The sequence below is a fragment of the Medicago sativa genome, chromosome 6 (genome assembly GCF_051527215.1).
Source record: "Medicago sativa cultivar Bolivia chromosome 6, Bolivia_mono, whole genome shotgun sequence".
NCBI lineage: Eukaryota > Viridiplantae > Streptophyta > Magnoliopsida > Fabales > Fabaceae > Medicago > Medicago sativa.
In genome coordinates, this window is record NC_140754.1 from 59,863,282 (window position 1) to 59,872,630 (window position 9,349).

Consider the following 9,349-nt stretch of genomic DNA (forward strand, 5'->3'; position numbering starts at 1 on the left):
ACTCTTTGGGAATCTTGGTGCTCACATAAGTGGGTCTTTTGACTGAGCCATCTCCCAAGTCTACTTCTTCGAGAGGATCTTGCGCCTTCATCTTAACCGTGGAACCCATAGGATCTTCTTCGAAGCCCAAAGGTTCGTCGTCATATATACAATCCAGTTTTTGATCATCAAGGAGGTCATCAGTAGCATCTTCCACTGGAGTTTCAATGACCTCTTTTTGTGAAATTTCGGCCTCTTTAGCCGTTTTGAATTGAGTTTCGGCCACGTAGGCCGTAATTTTATCCCAAAAATTGAGCTTAATCATGGATCCCTTTTCGATATCTCACCCCTTTGGTGAGACTGCATACTCCATTGATGAGGTCGTCAGTAACCTTCCTGTATGCTGAAGTTCTTGTTCTAAGTACATCTTCTTCTTCTAGGGGAGCTTCTCTAGGATTTACCATTATGTAATCATGATCTATGAGCTCTCTTTCCCATACAAAACCATCTGGATGCAGTTTCATAGTGCACATTTCATCTTCAAAAACTACATATTTGGGACCCAAAGTTCCAACTGGAGAAATGTTTGCAAGTTGCTTATCGAGGTTCTTCTTGGTTATGGTATCAACTTCAGCCAAAAAATAACTTTGATCGGCCTCTACATTTTCTACCAAACCATCTTCTCTCCAGATAGCTATCCTTTGATGCACAGTAGAAGGCACTGCCCCCACACCATGGATCCATTCCCTGCCTAATAACACATTGAAGTTAGCCTTAGACGGGACTATCATGAACGTAGTTGTTCTTTTCACACTCCCAACTATCAAATCAACTTCGACAGCCCCAAGCGAATTGCCAGTTGTTCCTTTATAATTATTAAGAACTATGTTATGTGGCTTCAAATCGGAATCAACAAGTCCAATTTTTCCTAAAAAGGATTGGGGTATCAAATTCACTGTAGCACCTCCATCTACCAAAACTTTATTTACTCCCACACCATTTATCTTGGCTTGGATAAATAAAGGTTTAAGGTGATGCATCATTGAGATATCAGGCTTCTCGAACACTGCATGTTGATCCTTGACACAACTATTGTTCATAACATAATAGCACAATGGCTTGTGTATAGCCATTTCTTCAGTGAAATCACTTTCCACTTCATTTACCTCAGAAGGTACATCATATTCAACTGGCAGTACTGACACAACATTACACACTATATCAAGGCTTGGGTCGGATTCAGAGAAATTTGACGTCATTTCCTCATCCTCTTTTGGAAGGTCTTCTTTCAAAGTTGACAGAGGGGGAAATATTCTCTCAGTGGCTGGTCTTTTAACCATTTCGAAAACAGTTTCCTGTTTTTCTTCCCTTTTTTCAACATTAGTGATGTCCTTCAACATGTTTGCCTTTTTCTGGCGTTGATACCTTCGCCATTGTGTTTTTGTCATGGGATTCTTACCCTTGTAATTATTGTTGTAGGCATACTTATTGGAATTCGATGTCTCCTGTTGATGAGACGTTGTAGCCACTCTTTTTACCCATTTTGTTGGTGGGGTGGAGTAACCAGATTTTTTGCCCCCAGAAAAGACCCAAGTGTCTGTAGGAGCCTTCGAAGGAGGATTAAAAGTCCGCCTGTGACTTTTTCCTGGATTCTTCTCTGAAGTTTTCATCTTATAAGGAACTCCTCGTTTGTTGAAACCGGACTTTGGACGATTATCAACCCAACCCCCTTTCCGTTTAGTTTGGGGTTGAAATCCCTCGACGGATTTTGCAGCTTCTTTATCGAAAACTGCGCTGCACCTTGGGCAAAGCATGGCGTGTGCGTTGGAAATTTTGCACCTGTTGAGAAAATCAATTAAATCTTCCTCAGCCTTAAGGTATGCCACTTTCATTTGTTCAGCAAACTGGTCTTCAGTAACCATTGCATTTTCAGATCGATGGCCTTCAGCAACCATCTCGTTTCCAGTTTTCCAATTTTTATTCGAAACTGGGTCCAAGGAAGGGGATTCAGTGCCAAACTCTTCTGAAATATCTACCATGTTTATGGCGACCACATTAGCGTATATTGAATCAGCCTTCTTCAAAGGATCTGCATCTATTTGCATTGATTGTTTGGTTTTATCTCCAAATTTCAGCCTTCCCTCGTCGAGAGGCTTTTGCACCGAGTCCCTGAAACGTGTACAATGAGATAAGTTATGGCCTAAAAAACCATGAAATTTACAAAAACCCCGCTTCTTCATTTGTTCTAAAGGGGGAAGTTTCATATTTTTTGGCACAAAAACTATGCTATCTGCAACTAAAAGATCAAAAATATATCCGCATTTAGAAACATCAAAAGTATATGTTTTAGGAGGGTAATTATCATTTTTAGGCTCTTCGGGATTTCTCCCATTCAATGGCCTTAACAATTTGCATGTGTAAGGCGGTCCATCTTTTAGTTCTGCCAGGTTAATCTCGTTTTCTTCGACAGTATCTGAACCCTAATCGAATTCGGGATCACTGTCTCCTGCATCTACATAGGCGAATTTTTCCCTCTTAGGGAATTTGTTCGTCCGGGCTTTTTCAGCCTTAAGCCTTTCGACCTGTCGGACTCTATCTGCTAATTGCGCCATGTCCCTAAGATATTGGGTATCCAACTTCTTTCGAACAGAGTAATCGAGACAACCAGCAGCCATTTCGACTAACTCATGTTCAGGTACTGAATTAAAACATCTGGCCTTGAGAAGACGGAATCTATTCAAATAGTCATCGATTGATTCATGCGTCCTCCGACAAACGCTGGCCAATTCCTTCAAACTGATTTTAGACTGGCCCATGTAAAATTGTTCATGAAAGGCCTTTTCTAATTGATTCCAACTATAAATGGAATGAGGAGGCAACGTAGTGTACCAAGTAAAAGCATTTTTTGTCAAAGAACTTGGAAAATATTTTAATTTCAAGTTTTCATTATTTGCCATTTCACCCGCCTCCATCAGATATCAAGCAATATGTTCGACTGTTGACTCATTGGTTTCCCCAGCAAACTTAGTAAATTTGGGGACTTTCCAATTCCTTGGTAAATCAGTCTCTAAAACATATTCAGATAAAGCTGACACAAAATTTGGCCTATGTAAACCCATATTGAAACCATTTTGGGCTAACAAAGTCTCGACAACATTCGCTATGTTATTATGGCCCTCATAATTGTTTCGACGGGCTTGCATAACCACTTGGTCCGCATCTTGGTGCCTATTGACCACTTGGTCCGCATCTTGGCTTGAGTAGTTCGCGTGGCCGACATAACCCCCGGCATGGCCTGACTCGTCTGCATGGCCATTGTTGATTCGACTGGTTCTATCACGGTCGTCATGGTACTAGTTGGTACCGCTTGTGTACCACCAGACGATGTGGGTGGTGATGTTGTTGTTGTTCCTGACGAACTAGCGGCATTCGATCCCACTGTGTTTGGAATGGGCGGAGGGCGTGTCATTTCAAGAAGTACTTTTTTATTCCTCAATAACATGCACAACGCAAATCAACAACAATGAACAAGTAAATATAAAACGTAAAGTTATTAAAAAACAAGCACAAAACGGTCCCACCGGGTGTGCCAATTTGTTTACACTGATTTTTGGTAAACAATCGTTGGTTTAAAAATAGTTACTTGCAAGATTAACCAGTAAATCTTAAGAGCATATTTGTGCTTCTTTATATAACTTCCGATAAAGATTTGTATTGTTTTCTGAAGAACTTTAAATGAATAAAACAAGTAAAGTAATCGAATTCAACCCAATTGAATTCAATCGAAATGTGTTTAAGTAAAATAACTTTGAATTGCTCAAAAGAAACAAGTAAAATGTAAAAGCATTTAAAGAGACAAATGTAAATTACATTGATTGAATGTAAATTGGTACACAGATTCATACATTGCAACTTGTAACTCGTTTCTCGCTTCCATACGGATAATTTGAGTGTAAGTTTTGTACGATTGAATTGTGACCCTTTTTTCATCAGAAAAACTATTATTTATACAAATAGAAATAACTACCTAAATTCGAATTCAAACTTATAACTATAGAAAACTAACAAGTCTTATCTATTAAATTTGAATTTCAAATGCGCCTCTTTGGAGATATATGTTGCTTGCCCTTATCCAAAATAACCGTCCCTCAATAAATTTCGTCCGTCAAACTGAAGCACGTGCTCAAGTCCAACTTCGATAAAACTTGAGAACAGTTCTTTGTTTCTTTGATGATAAGGTCAATCTTCTTTGACTGCATTTAATGATAGCCTTTAAAATTATAGGCTAACACCTGGGAATTCAAATTAATCAATGTAAAGATGGAGTCTATGTTCATCAATTAAAGTATACAAAGGAGCTTCTGAAGAAGTTCAAGCTTGAAGATTGTAAAGTGATGAACACTCCAATGCATCCAACGTGCACCATAAGCAAAGAAGATGAAGGAGCTAAAGTAGATCAGAAGCTATACAGAGGTATGATTGGTTCTTTGTTATACCTCACTGCATCTAGGCCAGATATTTTATTCAGTGTATGCTTGTGTGCAAGATTCCAATCAAATCCTAGAGAATCTCATATGAATGCTGTCAAGAGAATCTTCAGGTATTTGAAGGGAACAACTAATCTTGGACTCCTTTATAGGAAATCCTTAGATTATAAGCTAATTGGATTATGTGATGCTGATTATGTTGGTGATAGGATTGAAAGAAAGTCAACCAGTGGCAATTGTCAATTTCTGGGTGATAATCTTATATCCTGGGCTAGCAAAAGACAAACAACTATTGCTATGTCTACAGCAGAAGCAGAATACATTTCAGCTGCAAGTTGTTGTACACAACTACTTTGGATGAAACATCAGTTTGAAGACTATCAGATAATTGCTAACAGTATTCCCATTTATTGTGATAATACTGCTGCTATTTGTTTGTCTAAAAATCCAATTTTGCACTCAAGAGCTAAGCATATTGAAATCAAACAACATTTTATCAAAGACTATGTTCAAAAAGGAATTTTAGATATACAATTCATTGATACTGAGAATCAATGGGCTGATATATTTACTAAGCCTTTAACTGTTGAAAGTTTTGATTTTATTAAGAAAAATTTGAACATGCACTTTGTGTTTGATTAAAAGCTTGCTTGCTCCTGAATAGGATTTTCGGTTCTGAAGTCAGTTCAGAAGCTGTGGTCCATCAGAAGCTCTTTATTGAGGTTATGAGGAAAATACGCTTCTGATGATGACGTCAGCATCTGAAGTTCAGAAGCTGGATTTTATGCTCCTGAATAGTTGAGTTAGTGGAAATGCTGGAAGTTACTTTTTGTAGTAACACTGGCCCACTAACTTGGCAGTTACTCTGAGAACTTCTAACATGGCTTATCTGTATTGGTGTATAACTAAAAAGGGCAATGATGATTTTTAAAGCTTTGAAAGTACTTTGACGCGCCCCCAATGTCATTAATGTTATGTTTGTTTGTCTCTTTTGAATTGCAATCGTTTTTACTCTTAACACTTTGACAATTCACACACTACTCACTTCACAACAAACACTTCATTCTTTCAAACATGTTCTTGCAAAGTAAGCGCAATTCTAAACCCTAGAACCCTAAATCATCTTCATCATCAATGGCATCCTCAAGCTCGAAGCAACAAAGTGTTCCAGAATCTACTTGCAGCATGCAACATCAAGGCGCACCAGGATCTGGCTCCGTAAGCAAGCCAAGAACAATGTCCATTCCTCTCAAATAACTGATTGTTCATAAGGAATCACCAGTGGATTTCGTTTCTCTCAAAAAGTATAAGGTGGACATGGAAGCTTTGGTAGAAGCTCAGAAGCTATCTGACTACTTTAAAATGCTGAATGGGCCGACGTACGAAAATCTTGTCAAAGACTTCTGGGTAAGGGTTGAAGTCTACAACGGGAAAGATGCAAAGGCGGAAGAAAGACAAGCAGTGTCTAAGAAACCTAGTCTGAAAGGGAAGACCAGGAAGGAAAAGGATCTTAAATCGTTTAGTGGTTTAGAGATCAGGTCTGAAGTGATGGGTATTCCGGTAACCATCACAGAAGAGGTTATTGCTAAAGCATGCAGGGTGGCTCCTGAAGGAAGATTTAAGTGGGATGTCAAAAAGGATGATATCTTGCTGGAAAGCTACACGAACTTGCTACTGAAAGGAAACTTAGCTAGTAAGGCTGCAGATATGGAGAATCATCACAGGATGCTCCTGAAGTTCTGCACATATTGCTTCTTTCAGAGAGGAGGAGGGTCTGACCAACCCAACAATGACCACAAGCTGGCAATTTACTTCATGGCAACCTTCGAGAAGATTAATCTCCCAAGATACATCATGCATCATTTATGATGGGCAATAAATGAAGGCATCAACAAAGACAGAAAGCAAGTACCATGTGGGAGATTGTTGTCCGAAATCTTCCACCAAAGTAAATTGCTGGAGATTCTGAGGAAATCAAGGGCTTCATCTGATAAATGCTTTAAGGTTTCTACTGCTGACAAGATTATCAATAGCTGGACCTTGTATTTTATGAAGATTATCGAGAAAGTTCCTCAAAATGAGAAGGTTATGGAATTTTCATCAACTAATTCAGAAATGCTAATGGATTTTCCTTCCATCATTAAGGAGAATGATCCTGAAGTCCTAGCTGGACTTATAGCTGTTTATGACAGAGAATCAGGTGCTAATTCTCAGGATGAAGTTGCTCTTGTTAAAGTCAAAGGGAAAAGGGCCAAAGTTATTACTGAATCAGAAGCTGCTGATGGAAAGGCCAAGCAACAGAAGGTTGCTAAGAGAAAGAGAAGTAAAGAAGAAACTATTATCACCAAGGAACATTTGGAACATGTTCTTGATGAGATAGTAGAAGAAAGGCATGAGCCCAAGAAGAAGAAGCAAGCTTCTAAGCCAATTGTGTTCCCCATGGTGGAAGTAACTCCTGACTTAGCCAAAATGGCTTCTGATCATGCTAACAAGATGTTAGCAGAACAGACTGAAATGAAAGCTAAATTCATTCAGGATAGGGATGCAAAACTCAAGGAAATTGGGCGAGATAAGTTTGAAGACTTCTTCGTGGAGAAGATGGCAGAAGTAAAAGGCATTGCTGATAAAACTGCAGAAATTGCTAAGAAGAAAGCTGATGCTTCAGAATCTGCTGCTCAAGAGTCTATTTCAGAAGCTGTTGATAACTCAGTAAAGATTACTCAGGAATCTGGAACCTTTACCACCATCTCTCCTTCATCATTCATCCCTACTGAAGACACCTCAGTATTAGATCTCTTAGTCAGTCACTGTGAAGGTGAACTATCTGGTGTAAACCTACAAACAGCCTCTGAAGTGGCTCCTACGAAAGTCATTTCAGAAAGCCCCCAACACCAAGAACCTGAACCACAAAAGACCTCATCACCACAACAACAACCAACCAACCAAGCACCTGAACAACAAATGGCCCCTTCAACAAACTCAACTCAAACCCTACAAACTGTTCCTGAACATACTGTTCTTGAACTTACCACACCTGAACTTGAGCCTGCTGCTCCTGAACAACCCGTTCCTAAGCCAACCAAGTCATTCACTATTTCTTTACCTGACCAAACTATCAAGGTAACCCGCTATGATGGTGTTTCTGATATGGATATTGATTCTGAGGATGATCAAGATGATCAAGCCTCTGACATGGTTACAGACACCATTTCTGACCAACCCTCAACCAGCAACCTTGAACCTACAAATGGCCAATCATCATCATCAAACCTAGCCACTGTACCTACAGTCTCACCAAAACCCTCTAGACAACCTTCACCACCCACCATATTCCTGGATCCTCATGTATTAAAAGGTGTGTGTGAAGACATTGCTACTGAGTTAATCCAGCGGATAGAAGGAAGAAGTGACTTGGGTCACAAGGTCAGTTATCAGAAGCAGAGGAGGAGGCTGAAGGAAAGAGTGGTCAATCTTATTTCAGCACTGCATGATTCCTACATTGAAGCTCAAGAGCAAGCTAAGCAGAAGCTGGAAGATTGGCTGAAGGGCATTGAAGAGAATCTTGATGATATACAGGTCCTTGGAACCTGGGTGAAATCCAATGAGCATAAGAGAAAGAGATCCTACAGATTTTCTCCCTAATTTTATTCACCCTAAGGATCTGGATCTTTCATTCCTTTCTAAGGTTAATTTGAGTAAGGCTGCACCTGATCTGGCTCTAATTCAGAAGAACAAGGTGTTAGAAGAAAGGAATAAGGAGCTAGAAAAAGAGCTACATGAACAGAAGATATTGCTGTTAGAGTACAAGGCTGAAACATATGCTAAATTAGAAGAAGCTACAGTCAGAGAAGAACAGCTCAGATCAGAGATGGAACAGAAGCTTGCAGAAACACAAGAGCTAGTGAAGAAGATTTTAGAGAACCAAATCAAGCCAAACCCTTAGTTGCACACCTTTAGCTTGCCTGTTTTCTTTATGCTTCTGATATATCTTGTTTTATCATTTGTTTCTGAAATAGTGTTTCCTTCTGAAATTGTTGAATATTGTTCATCTTATTTGCTCTGATAATCATTTTGATTGATATGCTCTGATTAGTTTATTTTACTTTGAGAAGATGGTTTATATGCTTTCATTATGTGCTTATATATTGCTCTGAACCTTTATTCTATGTTTTTCTCATCCCTTTTTTTTGTTGTTTATTTCTTTTTGTTAATGACAAAAGGGGGAGTATATGTGATAGTATTTAAAGGCTCTGAGCCCCATTAATGATATTTGAAAATTATTTTGAAAAACATCTATCATTTTTACCTGAAAGGTATAAGCTATGAACGAAAGAAGGAGTATCAAATTTCAAATAAAATTAATTGAACCATTCTTCTTAGTCTTGTATCTACTTCTCAATTATTTGTTTTTAAAAGCTCTGATATTATTGCGCGCTAAATGAATTTAATTAACCTGGATATAACTTAGGGGGAGCTTACAAACCTCACCTTAAAGACTATCAGACTCAGGGGGAGTTAGAGCTTACAAACCTCAGACTCTGAGCTTACAAATCTCAGAACCCCAAAGTCAACTTGTTAGCTAGATTAACAACAATTGATCAATTTTAAATACTATTGTTTGTCATCATCAAAAAGGGGGAGATTGTTGGAACAAAATGTGTTTAACAATGAACCTTAAAGAGTTTTGATGATAACAAGGTATTAAAAATTGTAAATTGGACTAGCTAATATTTGTTCAAGTGTACAGGACCATAGTTAAAAATTTACATCATATAAAGGTTCTGAAGAACAAAAAGAGAGCGAAGGAATCAAGAAAAGGAAGCTTTAAAGCGTCTGAAGAGAAGTGCTCCTGAAGACTAAAAGTGCTCCAGAAGAATGATGAC

At 38.6% G+C, this 9,349-nt stretch overlaps 1 pseudogene; it reads right to left on the reverse strand.

Annotated features, from left to right (window-relative positions):
* Positions 1–322: 322 nt before the first annotated feature.
* LOC146916005 (uncharacterized) lies at positions 323–3,182 on the reverse strand (annotated as a pseudogene).
* Positions 3,183–9,349: the final 6,167 nt, after the last annotated feature.